This window comes from Saccopteryx bilineata, chromosome 4 (genome assembly GCF_036850765.1).
Source record: "Saccopteryx bilineata isolate mSacBil1 chromosome 4, mSacBil1_pri_phased_curated, whole genome shotgun sequence".
NCBI lineage: Eukaryota > Metazoa > Chordata > Mammalia > Chiroptera > Emballonuridae > Saccopteryx > Saccopteryx bilineata.
In genome coordinates this window covers 143,827,922-143,843,040 of record NC_089493.1, presented here as the reverse complement: position 1 = coordinate 143,843,040, position 15,119 = coordinate 143,827,922, and the positions used below count along the sequence as shown (strand labels likewise).

Here is a 15,119-nt window from a genome sequence, read left to right as displayed (position 1 = left end):
TTTTCTAATTGAACATTTCAATTATATATTTGTGTTGCGAGATTGGCTGGGAGGATAGGGAAATTTTTACTTGAAAATTTGAACTGCAGCTTCTAATATTACCCTAAGACAGCATTGATTGAGAGATATACCATTATTTTATGCACCACTTAGATATAATGTTGCTAGTTAAATCACAACATAATTCTAAATAAGATGCATCAATTTAAAGATACTCCCCAAATTCAGAGATGTTATGCAAAAGAATGTGTCTTAAAAATCAATGAAATGTAGTAAAAATGCATTGTTCCATATCATTTAATGTTTTAGTGAATTTTGACTAATAAAAAGAACAGTGTTGGGAAATTTCTAATTAGGTTATAGTAATTGCAGTAGTCACTGGGTGTTCTTGTGTAAAATCTTAGGAACATAAAATACTGCTTCAGTTTTATGGGGAAAAGAAATGGTAAGTCAGATTGCAAATAAGATGAAGAAAAGATTGATCTACCAAAAGAAGAAAATAATTTGTCTCCCATGTGAAATTCCTTTGTGTATTTCCTGACACAGCAAGTTTTTCTGCATGCACCTCATTATGTTTCCTGTCTTTAATCCATTATGTGTTGGAGAGTTGCACTCAACCATGTAATTTTAAAAGACTAATTTTAAGGGGTTTATTAATTTAAATAGTTTATGGAATGTAAATTAAGATAATGTGTTAGCTGTGATTCAGAGCTTCATTCTGTCAGTCATATATTCTGTGCCTGCCAAGTGCTAGGTACTGTTCTTCCAATAAACATGGAAGACATTAAGTCATGCTTTTAGTTGGCGACAGTAAACAAGATGATTTAAAAAGTGTCTGGAAAAGCTAGTGGTATTTTGTACCTGAGAATGTGAATGTCTTTTTTGCTCTGGCTGGGTAGCTGGGTTGGTTGGAGCATGGTCCCGAAGCGCAGAGGTTGCTGGTTTGTTCCCCAGTCAGGGCACATACGGGAACAGTTCAATGTTCCTGTCTATCTCTCTCCCTTCCTCTCTCACTAAAATCAATAAAAAAATTTAAAAAAAATGAATTTCTAAAATTTTGTACATATTAGAGTTCTGTCTTTTTTCTTTAGTTCTTGTATTCTAAATATTAGTACAAAGAAATGTTTTTACACAGAAAAAAAAGAAAAAGGCAAACATAGAAACACACCAGAGATAACTACCATTAATATTTTGCCTTTAATAAATATATTTAGGCCCTGGCTGGTTAGTTCAGAGGATAGAGCATTGCACCCAGCGTGCAGACCTGGATTCTATCCCAGTTTTAGGACACGTGAGAAACAACCATCTGGTTCTCTCTGCTCGCCCCCTTCTCTCCCTTTTTCCCTTTCGCAGCCTGGGGCTTGACTGGTTCGAGCTTTGCCCTGGGTGCTGAAGATAGCTGCTGGGTTGATTCAAGCATTGGGTTCAACAGGGGTTGCCGGGTGGATCCCAGTGGGGGTGCATGTGGGAATCTATCTTCCCTCCTCTTAAAAAAATGAAAATAAGAGAAATATTTTGCCTTCTGATAGATGTATGTGAATATATATTTGATTTTTCTTAAAGGATTATACTTTAATTAGGTTTTTTCATAGTACATTGTGAACATCCTTCTATGTCATAATTCGACCCTCTTTTTAATGGTTTGAAATTATTCCTTTATGGACAAACCATAATTTAACAATTTCTTATTGCTGAACACAAAATATTTTTACCTTTTCTGTTACAAGTAAAAATATGAAAGTGCACACACATGCATACATGCAAGCATACATACATGCATGCAACCATACATAATTCCTTTGGAATTGCTGGTCTAAGGTTGCATTCAAATAGCTCTCAGGAATGGTGTGCCAGTTTTACATGCTTATTATTTCGCCTTTTCATTTAGCTTTGTCATATTTAAAAATTTTGTCTGCCAGGTGGTAAATCATCTTGTTTTAATTCATATTTCTTAGATTACAAATGAAATTCATTATTTTATGTTAGGTGTTTTGTTTATTAACTTCATATGCCTAATTATTAGGTGTTTATCTCTGTTGCTTTGAAGACCTATGTATAGGGAAGGTATGGTTTTTTGGGTTTTTTCCATTGTTTTAATAGAGGAAAATCAACTCATTCCACTTAGTTCCTTTTTCAGTTGTGCGCTCATTGATTGCTTCTCCTTTGTGCCCTGACTGGGATCAAACCTGAGACCTCAGTGCCATGGGATGTTTTATACATTGAGCCACCCTTTTAAAACTAGAATCTTAAACATTCCAGGGATGTATTTTGATACAGGAAGACTTAATAATTATATATATCAAAGTCTATTCATCTCCCCTTATGGTTTCTAGGAAAAGCTTTCTCTTAGATTGATTTTTTTTAAAAGAGACAGTAATAGAGAGAGGTATAGATAGGGACAGACAGGAATGGAGAGATGAGAAGCATCAATCATTAGTTTTTCATTATGACACCTTAGTTGTTCATTGATTGCTCTCATGTGTGCCTTGACCAAGGGGCTACAGCAGATGGAGTAACCACTTGCTCAAGCCAGTGACCTTGGGTCCAAGCTGGTGAGCTTTGCTCAAACCAGATGAGCCCGCACTCAAGCTGGCGACCTTGGGGTCTCGAACTTGCGTCCTCCATATCCCAGTCCAACGCTCTACCCACTGCACCACCGCCTGGTCAGGCTCTTAGATTGATTTTCATACAAATTTTATTTTACTTCTCTAGCTTTCTACTTCTAATCCATTCTTGAATTGATTTTTAATATATATAGATTTGTGTGTGTGTGTGTGTGTGTGTGTGTGTGTGAGTGTGACAGAGAGAGACAGACAGGAAGGGAAAGAGATGAAAAGCATCAATTCTTCATTGTATCACCTTAGTTCATTGATTGTTTTCTTATATGTGCCTTGATGGTGGGGGGGGGTACAGCAGACCAAGTGACCCCTTGCTCAAGCCAGCGACCTCGGGGTTTTGAACCTGGGTCCTCTGTGTCCCAATCCGACTCTCTATCCACTGTGCCACTGCCTGGTCAGGCTTAATATATATTTTAATTGTTGTGAGGTAATGATCCAAATTTACACTTAGGCCAACAGCATTTGTTAAATAATTCATTTTATCCCTAGTTTTAAAATGCCATCTCTGTAGCCCGACTTGTGGTGGTGCAAAGATAAAGCATCAACCTGGAACACTGAGGTCACTGGTTTGGAACTCCAGGCATGCCTAATCAAGGCATGTAGGTGAAGCACTAGGAGTTGATGCTTCCTCCCTCTTTTCTCTCTCTAAAATCAATAAATAAAATCTTGAAAAATAAAGTGCCATCTCTCTTACTTGGGTCTGTTTCTGGGATTTCAGTTATTGTTCGCCCCTGATCTTTCACTTCTGGTTACAACTACTACACTTTATTAAATTATGCATCTGTCATTGTAGTCTATTTTCATCACTTTCAATTTCTGTAACAGTGGGTGACACAGTATTTGTTGTGGGACCAACTTAATTGTCCCTTGTCAAAACTTTCTATTTCTGCCTACTTTTCCATATGACTGTCAGAATCATTTTAATTACTTTCCCCAAGTACCCTATTAGAATTTTAACTGGAAACATTGTTTAATTTACTTGGGCAGGGCAGAGGATGTCTTTCCACTTAAAACATAATAGAATTTTTTTTGCATGTTCCTCATTAAAAGTTTGAAATTTTCTGGCCCTGGCCGGTTGACTCAGCGTCGGCCTGGTGTGCAAGAGTCCCGGGTTCGATTCCCGGCCAGGGCACACAGAAGCGTCCATCTGCTTCTCCACCCCTCCCCCTCTCCTTCCTCTCTCTCTCTTCCCCTCCTGCAGCCAAGGCTCCATTGGAGGAAAGTTGGCCCAGGCACTGAGGATGGCTCCATGGCTTCCGCCTCAGGTGCTAGAATGGCTCTGGTTGCAACAGAGTGATGCTCCAGATGGGCAGAGCATCACCCCATGGTGGGCATGCCAGGTGGATCCCGGTCGGGCACATGCGGGAGTCTGACTGCCTCTCCATTTCCAACTTCAGAAAATACAAAAAAAAAAAAAAAAAAAAAGAAAAAAGTTTGAAATTTTCTTTACTATATTTCTGATACGTTGTTAAAAAAAAAAAAAAAAAAAAGGTTTCCAGGCCCTGGCCAACCTGCTCAGCAGTAGAGCATCGACCCAGCATGTGGATGTGCTGGGTTTGATTCCCTGGCCAGGGCACACAGAAGCATCCATCTGCTTCTCCACACCTCTCCCTCCCTTTCTCGTTCTCTTTCTCTTTCTGCCCTCCTCACCTTCCACAGCCAAGGCTCCATTGGAGCAAGTTGGCCCCAGTGCTGAGGATGTCTCCATGTCCTCCACCTCAGGTACTAGAATGCCTCTGGGTTGCAAAGGAGCAAAGCCTGAGACGGGCAGAGCATCGCCCCCTAGTGGGCATGCTAAGTGGAGCCCGGTTGGGCACATGCGGGAATCTGTCTCTCTACCTCCCAACTTCTCTTAAGAAAAGAAAAAAAAGAAAAAAAAGAAAAGCATTTTATTGACTAACCCCGCATTTAGGATTTTGTATTTATATTCATTCATAAGACATAAATCTGACTTTCAATAGCAATTTTGATAGCTTTCCAGAGAAAACTGAAAAACTCATGTTTTATTTGATTTATAGTAGTTTAAATGTAATTAGAATTATCTTTTTAGTGAAGTTATGCTGTTTTATTTATATCCAGATACACTTGCCTCTTTCTTGAAGGTAATTCACAATTTTTATATTTCCTCATGTATCCTTTTATTCTGTTCAAGGTTCTGTTTCTTGAGTAAATCTTGGTAGTTTCCCTTGTTCTGGAAGTTCATCATATAGTCTACCTTATATTTAAAATGTGTTTAGCATATAGCTGCACTTAATCTCAATGTTTTAAATACATTTATGAGGCCCTGGCCGGTTGGCTCAGTGGTAGAGCGTTGACCTGGCGTGCAGGAGTCCCGGGTTCGATTCCCGGCCAGGGCACACAGGAGAAGCACCCATCTGCTTCTCCACCTCTCCCCCTCTCCTTCCTGTCTGTCTCTCTCTTCCCCTCCCACAGCCGAGGCTCCATTGGAGCAAAGTTGACCCGAGCACTGAGGATGGCTCCATGGCCTCTGCCTCAGGCACTAGAATGGCTCTGGTCGCAACAGAGCAACGCCCCAGATGGGCAGAGCATCACCCCCTGGTGGGCATGCCTGGTGGATCCCAGTTGGGTGCATGCGGGAGTCTGTCTGACTGTCTTCCCATTTCCAACTTCAGAAAAATACAAAATAAATAAATAATTAAAAATAAATAAATACATTTATGATCTATTATTAAAATACCCTTTTCTCCTTGATTAGACAAATAGGATTTCCCCCCTTCCACCTCCATACTCTTTTCACCATCAGGGAATAATAATCTATCACTTATTTCTAATTTATTTTAGCGTTATTTTGAATCCTTTTATTTCTTTATTTATTTTTTGCTTTATTTATTTCTACCTCTTGAGTTAAATTGGTCCATTCCTTTTTCTTCCAATTCTAAGACCATTTGAATGTTTACGAATTTTCTATTACTTTGGCACCATCCTATAGGTTAATTAAGAATGTTGTATATATTTTTATTGTTTTCTAGATATTTTGAGGTTGCAAATTTGTTTGCAGTTGATCCAAGAATTATTAAGGTGTTTGGTATATTTAAATTTTTTATTTTAGTGTTTTTGTTATTAACTTGTAATTTCTATTACATGTAGGTTCATTTGGGAATTTATTAAAGATTTCTTTTTAGGTTGCTAAGCAATTTTTGTAAACATTTTCTGGGTGCTAGGATGGGTATGTCCTTTGGTACAGTTTTTTTTTGTTTTGTTTTTTACAGTGACAGAGGGGGGGGGATAGTTAGGGACAGACAGACAGGAACAGAGAGAGATGAGAAGCATCCATCATTAGTTTTTCGTTGCAACACCTTAGTTGTTCATTGATTGCTTTCTCATATGTGCCTTGACTGTGGGCCTTCAGCAGACAGAGTAACCCCTTGCTCAAGCCAGCTACCTTGGGTCCAAGCTAGTGAGCTTTGCTCAAACCAGTTGAGCCCACACTCAAGCTGGCGACCTCGGAGTCTTGAACCTGGGTCCTCCGCATCGCAGTTCGACGCTCTATCCACTGCGCCACCACCTAGTCAGGTGGTACAGTTTTCATATAACCATTAAATCAATACTATCAATTAAATACTAGTGCCCAGATACTCTATATCCTTTGTTATCTCTCAAGCAGTGAGACATGTAAAATAAATTCTTATGCCTCTATTATGTATTTTTCCTTATATGTCTAATCCTTTTTGCTTAATATATTCAGTGTTATATTCAGCACATACCAGGTCATAAGTACTTCGTTTTTTTCCATGCAAGTTTAATTTTTCTTTATTTTTTTATGTTTCGAATTACTTGAGTTTCTGTCATTTTATTTTATGTTTGCCTTTATTTTTATTAAAAAAAATTTTTAAGATTGTTAGAGAGACAGAAAGTGCATGCACATGAGAGAGAGAGGGAGAGAGAGAAGGGGGGAGAAGCAGAAAGCCTCAACTCCCATGTGTGCCTTGACCAGGCAAGCCCCAGGTTTTGAACCGGCAACCTTAGCATTCCAGGTTGATGCTTTATCCATTGTGCCACCACAGGTCAGGCTCTGTTTGCCTTTAAAAAAATATTTTTTTAAATAGTACCTTCCTGGCTTTGTTCCTAATCTTTTGCTAAACTGATTTTCATTTTCTCCTTTTTAAAAAATATGTATTTTGGGGTCTTCTGTTGATTTGTAATGTGTATAGACTGCTTCTATTTAGCTTTAAATATTTCAAAGAATTTGAAAACTCAAACTGGTTGTGGGTGATTATTGATCAAAGTGCTTTCAAAAGCAGGCTTACAAACCAGTCCAAATCCTGGTTTTACTATTTATTAATCTGTGTAACTTTAAGCAAGTTATCAAAACTTTGATCATCAGTTTTTATGTTCGTTAGATGTGTACAATACCTAAGTTTTGAGGATTAAGTAACAGCACCTGGTATATAGTATAGTAATTGCTTTATGTGTGTTTGCTGTTGGAGAAAGACTGGGTGGGTGTGGTGAAGGGGGAATTTTGCTTATAATCATTGATGCTTATTTTTAATTTTAACTCAGAAAAATGTCTTTGTAATAAAATAAAATTTAAGTTGGAAGATATCGGTTTCAGTCAACCAATAACAATATTCATCATTGATGCTTTCCACAGAATATAAAATATTTGCATTATCTTCTGTCAGTTCCGTTTTAACACCTGAAAGAAGTGATAGTGCAGAGCTGTCGAAAGTACATATAGTTCATCTCTTCTTTTTTTAAACAAATTTATTTTCCAGTTCAGATAATGGTCTATTTCTCTGTTTCCATTGGAAGAGATGATATGAGCTACCACTACATTTACTAGAAGGAAGTGGTGTGAGTCTCTCAGCATCTGAACCATTCGTCTTGAATATGTTGTTGTCATCCTGTGCTCAGATTGCTGCTCCCAGGCTGTGCCCGAACACAAAAGTTTCAGTCATGAGTGGGCATCAAAATCACAGGCTAAGCTTTACTTTTACTTTTATTTTAAAATTAAACATAACATATATAAGTTAAAGTAATATTAAGGCATGTAATGAATTTTTGTATGTTTATTCCCATCCAGTTTATATGGTATATATGTAACCACCAGCCAGAGAGAGATAGAGAATGAACCTATCACTCCGTATGGTCTTGCTCCTCAGTAATTACTCCTGGAGGAGCTATTCTAACTTCTATCACCTTTGATTGTTTTTGCCTGTTCTTAAGCTTTGTATTGAGGGAACCAGACAGTATATGCTCTTAATAACTGTTTTAATAAATTTGGTAACTTAAATAAAATAGACAAATACAACTCAAGACTGATTGATGGAAGAAGAAATTTAAGTCACATTTTTTAAAGAAATAGAATATAAGGCTCAGAATGCTTCACTCAAAAAAAAAAATCTACAGGCCCTGGCCAGTTGGCTCAGCGGTAGAGCGTCGGCCTAGCGTGCGGAGGACCCGGGTTCGATTCCCGGCCAAGGCACACAGGAGAAGCGCCCATTTGCTTCTTCACCCCTCCGCCGCACCTTCCTCTCTGTCTCTCTCTTCCCCTCCCGCAGCCAAGGCTCCATTGGAGCAAATATGGCCCAGGCGCTGGGGATGGCTCTGTGGCCTCTGCCTCAGGCGCTAGAGTGGCTCTGGTCACAACATGGCGACGCCCAGGATGGGCAGAACATCGCCCCCTGGTGGGCAGAGCGTCGCCCCATGGTGGGCGTGCTGGGTGGATCCCGGTCGGGTGCATGCGGGAGTCTGTCTGACTGTCTCTCCCTGTTTCCACTTTCAGAAAAATGCAAAAAAAAAAAATCTACAGCAAAAGCAGTCCTGAGAGGGAAGTTTATATCATTACAGGCATAGCTTAAGAAGCTAGAAAAAGGTCAATAAACAACTTGACCCTGCATCTAAAAGAACTAGAAAAAGAACAGCAAGTAAAGCCCAGAGGTAGTAGAAGGAAGGAAATAAATAAAGATCAGAGCAGAAATAAGTGACATAGAGGCTAAAGAAACAATACAGAGGATCAATGAAACCAGGAGCTGGATCTTTGAAAAGGTAAACAAGATCGATGAACCTTTAACCAGACTCACCAAGAAAAAAATAGCGAGGACTCAAATAAATAAAATTAGAAACGAGAGTGGAGAAATAGCAACTGACACAACAAAAATACAAAATATTGTAAGAAAATACTATGAAGAACTGTACGCCAAAAAACTAGACAACCTAGATGAAATGGACAAACATATAATCTTCCAAAAATTAACCTGGAAGAATCAGAAAACATAAACAGACCAATTACAACAAAGGAGATTGGAACAGTTATAAAAAAAACTCCCAAAAAAGAAAAGTCCTGCCTGACTAGGCAGTGGCGCAGTGGATAGGGCATTGAACTGGGATGTGGAGAACCCAGGATCAAGACTGCGAGGTCACCAGCTTGAACGTGGGTTCATCTGGTTTAAGTAAAGCTCACCAGTTTAAGTCCAAGGTCGCTGGCTCGAGCAAGGGGTTACTCGGTCTGCTGAAGGCCCGTGGTCAAGGCACATATGAGAAATCAATCAATAAACAACTAAGGAACCACAACGAAGAATTGATATTTCTCATCTCTCTCCCTTTCTGTCTGTCTGTCTCTATCTGTCCCTCTCTCTGTCTCTGCCACAAAAAAAAAAAAAGAAAGAAAGAAAAGTCCTGGGCCTGATGGCTTCAAAAATGAATTCTACCACATATTCAAAGAAGAACTAACTCCTATCCTTCTCAAATTTTTCTAAAAAATTCAGGAGGAAGGAAGAATTCCAAGCTCCTTTTATGAGGTGAGTATAATTCTGATTTCAAAACCAGGCAAAGACAACACAAAGAAAGAAAATTATAGGCCAATATCCCTGATGAATTTAGATGCTAAAATCCTCAACAAAATATTAGCCAACCAGATCCAGCAATATATAAAAAAAATCATATACCATGATTAAGTGGGATTTATTCTTGGGAGGCAAGGCTGGTACAATATTCACAGATCAATCAATGTGATTCATCACATAAAGAAAAGGAAGGAGAAAAACCACATGATAATTTCAATAGATGCAGAAAAAGCATTGATAAGATCCAACACCCATTCATGATCAAAACTCTCAGCAAAGTGGGAATACAGGGAACAAACCTCAACAGGATAAAGGCCATCTATGACAAACCCACAGCCAACATCATACTCAATGGGCAAAAATTAAAAGCAATCCTCTTAAGATTAGGAACAAGGCAGGGGTGCCTCCTTTCACCACTCTTTTTCAACATAGTTCTGGAAGTCCTAGCCACAGCAATCAGACAAGAAAAAGAAATAAAAGGCATCCAAATTGGAAAAGGACAAGTAAAACTTATTATTTGCAAATGATATGATATTGTATATAGAAAACCCTAAAGACTCAGTCAAAAAACTACTGGACCTGATAAATGAATTCAGCAAGGTGGCAGGATATAAAATTAATACTCAGAAATCAGAGGCATTTTTATACACTAACAATGAACTGTCAGAAAGAGAAATTAAGGAAGCAATCCCCTTCACCATCGCAACCAAAAAAATAAAGTACCTAGGAATAAATTTAACCAGGGAGATTAAAGACTTGTAGTTGGAAAATAATAAAACATTGATAAAAGAAATCAGGGAAGATACAAACAAGTGGAAGCATGTACCGTGCTCATGGTTAGGAAGAATAAATATCATTAAAGTGTCTATATTACCCAAAGCAATTTATAAATTCAATGCAATACCGATTAAAATACCAATGACTTACTTCAAAGATATAGAACACATTCCAAAAACTTATATGGAACCAAAAGAGAGCACGAATAGCCTCAGCCATTTTAAAAAGGAAGAATAAAGTGGTAGGTATCACACTTCCAGATATCAAGTTATACTACAAGGCCATTGTACTCAAAACAGCCTGGTACTGGCACAAGAACAGGCATATAGATCAATGGAACAGAACAGAGAACCCAGAAATAAACCCACACTTTCATGGACAACTGATATTTGACAAAGGAGGTAAGAGCATACATTCCAGTAAAGACAGCCTCTTCAACAAATGGTGTTGGGAAAATTGGACAGCTACTTGCCAGAAAATGAAACTAGACCACCAACTTACACCATTCACAAAAATAAACAACTCAAAATGTATAAAAGACTTAAATGTAAGCCATAAACCATAAGCATCTTAGAAGAAAACAGGCAGTAAGCTCTCTGACATCTCTCGCAGCAATATATTTGCCGATTTATCTCTACGAGCAAGTGAAATAAAAGACAGGATAAACAAATGGGACTATATCAAACTGAAAAGCTTTTGCACAGTTAAAGACAATATGAACAGAATAAAAAGACAAACTACACAATGGGAGAATATATTTGAGAATACGTCTGATAAAGGTTAATAACCAAAATTTATAAAGAACTTGTAAAACTCAATACCAGGAAGACAAACAATCCAATCCAAAAATGGGCAAAAGAAATGAATAGACACTTCTCCAAAGAGAACATACAGATGGCCAATAGGCATATGAAAAAATGCTCAAGATCACTAATCATTAGAGAAATGCAAATTAAAACCATAATGAGATATCATCTCACACCAGTCAGAATGGCACTCATCAACAAAACAACATAGAATAAGTGCTGGCGAGGATGTGGAGAAAAGGGAACCCTCCTGCACTGCTGGTGGGAATGCAGACTGGTGCAGCCACTGTGGAAAACAGTATGGAGATTCCTCAAAAAATTAAAAATTGAACTGCCTTTTGACCCAGCTATACCACTTTTAGGAATATACTCCAAGAACACCATAGCACTGTTTGAAAAGAAGAAATGCACCCCCATGTTTATGGCAGCATTGTTTATGGTAGTGAAGATTTGGAAACAGCCCAAGTGTCTGTCAGTGGACGAGTGGATTAAAAAGCTTTGGTACATATTTACTGTGGAATACTACTCAGCCATAAGAAATGATGACATCGGATCATTTACAACAACATGGATGAACCTTGATAACATTATACTGAGTGAAATAAGTAAATCAGAAAAAACTAAGAACTATATGATTCCATACATAGGTGGGACATAAAAATGAGACTCAGAGACATGGACAAGAGTGTGGTGGTTATGCGTTGGGGGGGAGGAGATGGATGGGGTTGGGGGAGGGGAGGGGCACAAAGAAAACCAGTTAGAAGATGACGGAAGACAATTGGACTGTGGGTGATGGGAATGCAGCATAATCAAATGTCATAATAACCTAGAGATGTTTTCTCTGAACATATGTACCCTGATTTATCAATGTCACTCCATTAAAATTAATTTAAAAAATTTTTTTGAATATTCAAAAATAAAAATCTTCCAGGCCCTTTTGGGTTGGCTCAGTGATAGAGCATTGGCCGGTCATTTAGATGTCTCGGGTTTGATTCTCGATCAGGGCACACAGGAGAAGCGCTCATTCTCTAACCCTCCCTTACCCCTTTCTCTCTTCTCCTCTCCTCCTGCTCGATTAGAGCGAGTTGGCCCAGGCACTGAGGATGGCTCCATGGCCTCCCCTTCAAACACTAAAAAACTGGCTCCAGTTGCAATGGAGCAAGGGCCCCAGATGAGCAGAGCATCGCCCCCTAGTGGAACTGCCAGGTGGATCCCAGTTGGGGTGCATGATGGAGTCTATCTCCCCTCCTTTCACTGAATAAAAAAAAAAAAAAAAAAAAAGGAAATCTTCCAAACACAGAAAAAGTTATAATTTTCACAAACTCTTAGAGATTACAGAATTAAGGAATTCATTGTATAAATTCAGCATGACCCTGACACCAAAACCAGACATGGACCTCAAGAGAAAATGACAAGCTGATATCTCTCGTTGAATATTTTTTTTATAATAATTTTATTTTTTTAATGGGGTGACATCAATAAATCAGGATACATATATTCAAAGATAACAAGTCCAGGTTATCTTGTCGTTCAATTATGTTGCATACCCATCACCCAAAGTCAGATTGTCCTCTGTCACCTTCTATCTTGTTTTCTCTGTGCCCCTCCCCCTCCCCCTTTCCCTCTCCCATTCCTCCCTCCCCCCCGTAACCACCACACTCTTATCAATGTCTCTTAGTTTCACTTTTATGTCCCACCTACATATGGAATAATGCAGTTCCTGGTTTTTTCTGATTTACTTATTTCGCTTCGTATCATGTTATCAAGATCCCACCATTTTGCTGTAAATGTTCCGATGTCATCATCTCTTATGGCTGAGTAGTATTCCATAGTGTATATGTGCCACATCTTCTTTATCCAGTCATCTATTGATGGGCTTTTTGGTTGTTTCCATGTCCTGGCCACTGTGAACAATGCTGCAATAAACATGGGGCTGCATGTGTCTTTACGTATCAATGTTTCTGAGTTTTTGGGGTATATACCCAGTAGAGGGATTGCTGGGTCATAAGGTAGTTCTATTTTCAGTTTTTTGAGGAACCACCATACTTTCTTCCATAACGGTTGTACTACTTTACATTCCCACCAACTCGTTGAATATTTTTAACAAAATACTAGAAAATAGTTATTTTTATTAAGAATGCTACATCATAACTAAGGGGTTTATTCCACAAATGCAAAATTGAATAACATTTATTGATCAATTTAATTTACCACATTCATTTGATGAAAGAGAAAAAGCGTAACATCGTCTCAATAAGGTCAAAAAGTTTAAGATAAATATCAATTTGTGAAAATTCTCAGCAGACTAGAAATAAAATTTTATTAATATGATAAGGACTATCTTTTGAAAAAAAAACCTAGAGTAACAAGGCTAATGCTGAAACCTTGTATACTTTCTCCCTGAGGTCCATACTTATCAATATTTTATGAGTGGCCTGAGCCATACTGCAAGGGGGAAAACGTGCAAAGATTGGAAAGGGGAAAAAAAATCTATTTGAAGATGACTTGATTGATTACACAGAAAATACAGAAGAATTTATTTTAGCAAGGTATCTGAATAAAAGTTCAATATACAAAATAAATTATAAGTATATATATATATGCTAGCAAAGTTGGAAAATAAAATTCATTAGTAAACATGTTAGCATAAAAAGTCAAATATTTAGGAACAAATCCTAAGACAAATTATCTTACACTAAAAACTATAAAAAAATTGCTGAGAGTAAAGATCTAAAGCTAGGGAGGGCAGGAGGGAACTAGAGCCCACTAACTCATGGATTGGAAGCCTCAGTAATATGTCAGTTCTACTCATGTTGAGCTATCTATAGATTCAATGCAATCCCAGTTAGAAAAACAGCAGGCTTGTGTGTGTGTGTGTGTGTGTGTGTGTGTGTGTAAATCGACCTGCTGACATCACAATTTATGTGCAAATGCAAAGAAACTCATATAATCTAGGTAAGCTTGAAGAACTAAGTTGAAAAACTTTTCTACTAGATTTCAATGATTAATATAAAGTAACAGACGTTAAGATAGTGTGGTATTGATGTAAAAATAGACATACTGTGCTGCAAGAATTTTTAAAACATGCAATGCCTGTTTTCCTTGGTTTGTCAAATAAAAAAATATGACAGCAACTACCACAACAAAAGCTGTCCAGTGTGAAAATTATACTTATTTTGTGTCAGTATTGCAAAAAATGTATTTTGGGGTGTGCCACAGAATTTTAGTAATTAGTTGATGTATGCCATGAGAGAATAAAGGTTGAAAATTGCTGACCAGTTGAACAGGAAACAGAATGTTGTAGGAGGTCTTTGAGAAGATGTAACTACAGGTTGATATCAAGCTGAATCTGGGCAAGTGGAGGCTCCTCACTCCTCCCCTGCCCTTGGAAATTAAGAGCTGGCTACTGTACCCATAGTAGGGGGCGTTTTTGAGGATACAGCTTTGAGAAAGTAATGTGTTGTTGCGATAATCTGGATTGTATATGTGACTGAAACTTCTTTATAAACTTATAAAACTCTGACAAAAGGATGGAAATCTCCTCTTGAGGAGCCTGACAGGCCTTGTAGGTAAGTTTTCTTGCTTATTTAAATCTGCCTCCTACCAATCTGGAGTGATCTGTCTCTTTCTTCAGTTTCTCCTTGCCCTCTGTTTACTGGGACCAATTTCAGATTTCATTTGGGAAGCTCCAGAAGTTTTGGACGAACACAAGTCCAGAAACAGAGCCCCACGTATATCTTCACCTTCATGCAATTTAGTGAAGATAAAACAATCTTTTTAAAAATGTTGCTGGAGGCCCTGGCCAGTGGGCTCAGCGGTAGAGCATCAGCAGTGTGTGAAAGTCCCAGGTTCGATTCCCGGCCAGAGCACACAGGAGAAGTGCCCATCTGCTTCTCCACCCTACCCCTCTCCTTCCTCTCTATCTCTCTCTTCCCCTCCTGCAGCCAAGGTTCCATTGGAGCCAAATTGGCCCTGGCGCTGAGGACGGCTTCATGGCCTCTGCCTCAGGTGCTAGAATGGCTCTGGTTGCAACGGAGCAATTGCAATGGAGCAATGCAGAGCATTGCCCCCTAGGGGGCATGCCAGGTGGATTTCAGTCGGATGCATGCAGG

At 38.6% G+C, this 15,119-nt stretch overlaps 1 protein-coding gene across 2 annotated transcripts in view; it reads right to left on the bottom strand.

Annotated features, from left to right (window-relative positions):
* MPLKIP (M-phase specific PLK1 interacting protein) overlaps window positions 1-15,119 on the bottom strand; it is a 146,133-nt gene that overhangs the window by 85,787 nt on the left and 45,227 nt on the right. The gene's annotated exons all lie outside the window — the stretch shown is intronic.